Source organism: Tasmannia lanceolata, unplaced genomic scaffold, assembly GCF_043159265.1.
Source record: "Tasmannia lanceolata isolate RefF3 unplaced genomic scaffold, GAP_Taslan_0.1 ptg000012l, whole genome shotgun sequence".
Taxonomy (NCBI): domain Eukaryota; kingdom Viridiplantae; phylum Streptophyta; class Magnoliopsida; order Canellales; family Winteraceae; genus Tasmannia; species Tasmannia lanceolata.
In genome coordinates, this window is record NW_027518689.1 from 4423954 (window position 1) to 4429624 (window position 5671).

Below are 5671 nucleotides of genomic sequence, written 5' to 3' on the forward strand. Positions count from 1 at the left end.
TGAATTTAAAAGGCTGGAAGAAGAGGAAAGAAAGTTGAAAACAGAGAAAGAGAGAGAGAGAGAGAGAGAGAGAGAGAGAGAGAGAGGTCTTGAGCCTTGATTTCATGGCGTCAAGGACAAGAGGTACTTTCTCTCACATTTCCTTTGTTTTGACAACAAGTTCGTTTTAAATGTTTCTAAACCCATTAACAGTTTAGTTTATGATGTTTCATTCTCTGTGAGTGGGTGGGTCTACTGTAATATGTTGCATTTGCAATTCTCTTTTCTTTGTTGAGATTAAGATTTTTTGTTTGTTGTTTTCTGACCTGAGAAGATACAACCATGGTTTTTATTTTTTACTTTGATTTTGAGGAATATAATAGCTGTCAAATGGGTTTTTTTCTTTATCATTTCAGATCTACCAAAACCCATTTCACCAGAGCTTGTGGGCTTTCAAGAAACCCTTTTATTCTAGGATATTATAAAATGAGAGCTGAGATTATTAAGGCTCTGTGAAAACCCTAGCTCTCAACTCTCTAAATTGAAATCCATTTTATATATGCATTCCTCTCTTTGCATCTAATTTCTGTCTTGAATTTTATTCATCTATCAAATAGTATCAGTTCCTTTTGTCCATAATCTCCCTTTTCAATCTCTTCATCTGCGTTCTGTTTTCAGATACTTTTGCACTTAACTTGCAAATGCCTATCTAAAATTGTTGTTGCTAAGAAGATTAATTTTAAGACTACAATTTTCAGATGTTTATGGTTTGGAACAAATATATCATGCCACTAATATATGCCCATCTTCTTGTATTGGGCATCCAATGTTCATAAATCAGTTGTAGGAAAGGCTGCTACAAATATGCAGTGCAAACCCAAACAATGTACACATTGTTTCATTGTTTGCAGGTAAATTTTCATACTGGCATTTTGGATCTCTCTCTCTCTCTCTCTCTTGATGAATGATCTAAAATCCTTAATGCAGAATTCGAATTGGATTCATAACTACATGGACTCGCAGACAAAGGCCAATACATGGGTGAGAAGCAAATCAAATACAGGGAGATTTGGGCAGCTGAGGTAAACGTATAGTAATTCATTTTATATCAAATTTTCTGACACCCTGAGAAATTTTATTTATTAGGTGGGATTATTTGTGGTAATTCTAGATCATTGACAGACTCTGCAGCGGAGAAAAAGTTGAAGAACAAGCTTGAATGGAGACCCCTAAAGCACCACAGTAGGTTCTTTTGAGTTACAACTTATGTATGTTTGTGTGGGCCTGTGTGAGTAGTGTATATATGTTCTATGAGTCACAACTCATGTAACAGTGTGATGGTCTGTGTGAGTGGTTTATGTATGTATGAGTCACAACTGGAGTAAACTGAAATTTATTTGGTGTAAAGCTCACAGCTGAATTGTAAGGAGTCGCAGCAGCGGCAAAATCATGCCTCGGTATGTTGAGGACATTTGATTCTTAGTCTTGAAATTTATTTGGTGCAATTTCAAGTACCCTTTTCTCCTCTATTAATTCTCCTTTTTCATCTATCTTCAGGAATTCTCTCTCACAACTTCTTGAATATGGTCAAGCAGCTGAGAGTAAAAACTAAGGTTAGTTTACGAACTAGCTCATCCTTTTTAGTGATTTTGCAGATGATAGACTAATATCTGAAGGTCTTTTCTCCGATGTGTAGGGTAGTTGCGGATATTTGTAACTTAAAAGCTCACAAGCTCTGAGGTATATAACCACCCCTATATTATTTGGAATGTATACCTCAACATGAATACATGCCCAACAAAAAAGGAAGTGTGTGTGCCCTCACATTAAAATGCCATTCATTTGTTGTTCCTCACCATAGGTAGGTTGTGTCCCAAAAATCATCTCCCTATGATGATTCAAACCCTCAAATTTCATGTCACTCAGACGACTTAAAAGGTTCAAAATAACACCATAAAAAATCTCCACAAAAAAAATGACAACATAAAAACATCCACAAATCAAAGGGTTTAAAATCATCTTAAAGAGAAGAATTTTGGGACATGACCTATCGATAACGGGGAATGCAAAGTAATCTTTATTTTTATTTTTTTGTCTATTATTCTTTTGTTTTATAAGTGGCGATGATTTTATATGATACATCAGTGGTGTGTGTGTGTGTGTGTGTGTGTCAGTGTGTGTATACTTAAAAAATGTAAAGTGGGGCCCCCATATTTAGATGCGATTCATTTGTTTGCAAGGTAGGCAGTGCCCAAAAATCTTTTTAAATTGATGATCCAAGCCCTTAGATGAATTTAAATGTAACAAAGACGGATTAATAGTTTAAAAAAATGACAATAAAAACCTCAAAAAAAAAAAAACAACTTAAAAGCCTCCACAAATGAAAGGGTTAGAATCATCTTCCTTTGGAAAATATTTTTGGGCACGACCTATATGGTATAAGGAGGGGAATTCAAGTAATATTTATTTTTTATCTACTATATTGTTCTATAAGGGCCCATTTGGATGCCAAGAAGATTTTGATTTGGATTTCTCACATTTCTAGCCCTTTTTGCATTGTAATTTAGATCGGATCAAATTCTTGGATTTCTAATTCAGCAGCTGACAGTGAAAAAAATCAGATTTCTAAGTTTGCTGTGGAAATAAGAAATTGGAAATCCACAGATCTGGCAGTTTCGTTCACCCTCTTTGCTCCTCAACCTCTCCCCTCTACACTAGGAAGTACCCCCTTCCCTCTATGCCTCCCTCTACATGAGCTACCGGATCTATTCAATTTGTATTCAAAACTCGATTCCAAATCCAAATACAAAATGGGAGGTATCCAAACGGGCCCTAAGTGAAGATTTTATATGATACTCGGATGTGTAATGATATATTTTTGATGCAAGTGTATGTCGACGTAAATGCATGGACTCAAAGACAAAGGTGCGGTACATGGGGGTGAGAGCAAAAATCAATTACAAGGAGACTCGGGCTGCGGTAAATATATAGTAATTCATTGTATATCAAATCTTTTGACATCTAGAAAAGTTTTACTTATTAGGTGGGCTCCTGTTTTGTGGTAATTCTAGATCAGTGAGAGTTATGGCAACGGAGAAAAAGTTGTAGAACAAGCTTGAATCTAAAGCACCACACTAGGTTCTTTTGAGTCACAACTTATGTATGTTTGTGTGGGCTTGTGTGTATGTATGTTACTATTTGTGGGGCATATGCATGTATGTATCTTCTATGAGTCACAGCTTATGTAACACTGTGAAGGTATGTGTGAATGATTTATGTACGTATGTTTTCTATGAGTCTGAACTTATGCATGTATGTATGTTTGTGTGGGCTTGTTATGTATGTTACTATTTGTGGGGCTTATGCATGTATGTATCTTCTATGAGTCACAGCTTATGTAACACTGTGAAGCTATGTTATGTGAATGACATAAGTATGTATGAGTCTGAACTTATGTATGTTTTCTATGAGTCTGAACTTATGCATGTATGTATGTTTGTGTGGGCTTGTTATGTATGTTACTAATTGTGTGGCTTATGCATGTATGTATCTTCTATGAGTCACAGCTTATGTAACACTGTGAAGGTATGTGTGAATGGTTTATGTATGTATGAGTCTGAACTTATGTATGTTTTCTATGAGTCTGAACTTATGCATGTATGTATGTTTGTGTGGGCTTGTGTGTATGTATGTAGCCTATTTGTGGGGCTTATGCATGTTTTCTATGAGTCACAGCTTATGTAACACTGTGAAGGTATGTGTGAATGGTTTATGTATGTATGAGTCTGAACTTATGCATGTATGAATGGTTTATGTATGTATGAGTCTGAACTTATGTATGTTTTCTATGAGTCACAGCTTATGTAACACTGTGAAGGTATGTGTGAATGGTTTATGTATGTATGAGTCAACTTATGCATGTTTTCTATGAGTCACAGCTTATGTAGTACTGTGAAGGTATGTGTGATGTATGTTTGAGTCCCAACTTATGTGTCAACCCAAGTCTAGCAGCAAATCTCACAGCCGAATTGGAAGGAGTTGGCAGCAGTGACAAAATCATGCTCGGTATGTTGACGATATTTGATTCCTTAGTTTTGAAATTTATTTGCCGTTCATTGTCAATTTTCATCTATTTTCAGGAATTCTCACTTCCTTATTAATTCTCCTTCACACTTCCTTTTATTAATTCTCATTTTTTCGTCTATTTTCAGGAATTCTCTCACTCACGACAACTGAAAGTGGGGGCTGGTAAGGTCAGTTTAAGAACTCTTTTATCTTTTTCTAGTGATTTGCAGATAAGAGACTAATATTTGAAGGTTTTTTCTCTAATGTACGGATAGTTGCAGTTATTTGTCATTTGAAAGCTCACAATTGGTCATCTCTCCGCTGTGATTACGTGCAATGGGTCAGGGGCCCTGGGTAGTAGTATGTCTTGGCACCATATAAGGTGGGGGGGGTAATCATACAAGCAGAGTAAGCAGGGTTTATTCAACCCATGGGGGTGGGTGTAACCATCATTGATGGTGTTTTCCACTGGATTGGCTACGCCCTACTAACCTCGGGCTTGAGCGCCCCTACCTCACTTTTAGATGTGATTCATTTGTTTGTCTCACCATAAGTAGGCAGTGCCCAAAAATCTTTTTAAATTGATGATCCAAGCTCTTAGATATATTTGAATGTAATATAGACAACTTGGAAAGATAAACACCTCCAAAAAATAAAAATAAAAATTACTACTTATAAAAGCCTCCACAAATCAAAGGGTTAGAGATTTTTGGGCACAACCTGATTAGGGTGTGCAAAGTAATCTTTATTTTTTAATATAAATATATGGATGTGTATTAATATAAATATATCCCTACAAGAAAAAGAAAATTAAAAGTGGGGTCCTCATATTTAGATGTCATTCATTTGTTGGTCCCCAGCATAGGTGGTTGGACGTGCCCCAAAAATATTCTCCAAAAGTTGATACAAACCCTCAAACACTTAACAAATTAAGTGTAACATTGACGACCTAGAAAGTTAAAAAGAAAATGACAACATTAAAATCCTCCACGTAAAACCCTTAACAAATAAAGGGCTTAAATCATCCTATGGTGAAAATTTTAGGGGCACGACCTATCTACAACAAGAGTATGCAAGTAATTTTTATTTTTTATATATAAAACATTAACGTGATGATATTATATGATACATGAGTGTGTATTTCGATGAAAATACATGCAGTCTCACAGACAAGGTGGGTGAGAGCAAATCAAAATATAAGGAGACTTTGGCAGCTGAGAAGTTTTACTTATTAGGTGGGATCCGATTTGTGGTAACTCTAGATCAGGTCTTGGCAATGGAGAAAAAGTGTTAGAACAAGCCTGAATGAAGACCCTTTTGGAGAACTTAAGCTTGTGTATGTATGTTCTATGAGAGTCACAACTTATGTAACAATGTAAAGGGTCTGTGTGAGTGGTCTAAACCATCTTGTTCTTGCTGTGAGGTCTCTATGTGTGAGGGTTTTAAACCATCTTGTTCTTAGTGGTTTGTAACAATTCTCAAGTCCAGACTGTTGTACGGTTTCGATTAAGCTTCCTCTGGTAGCAAAGCTCAAAGCCGAATTGGAAGGAGTCGCAGCAGCGGCTAGATCATGCTCGGCGTGTAGAGGACATTTGATTCTTAGTCTCGAAATTTATTTGGCACATTG

At 36.2% G+C, this 5671-nt stretch overlaps 1 long non-coding RNA gene across 1 annotated transcript; it reads left to right on the plus strand.

Annotated features, from left to right (window-relative positions):
- The first annotated feature begins 777 nt into the window (after positions 1–777).
- Positions 778–1221, plus strand: LOC143887692 (uncharacterized). Its single transcript, XR_013254339.1, has 3 exons — positions 778–890; positions 967–1061; positions 1151–1221. It is a non-coding gene; the product is annotated as an uncharacterized LOC143887692 (long non-coding RNA).
- The last annotated feature ends 4450 nt before the right edge of the window (positions 1222–5671 follow it).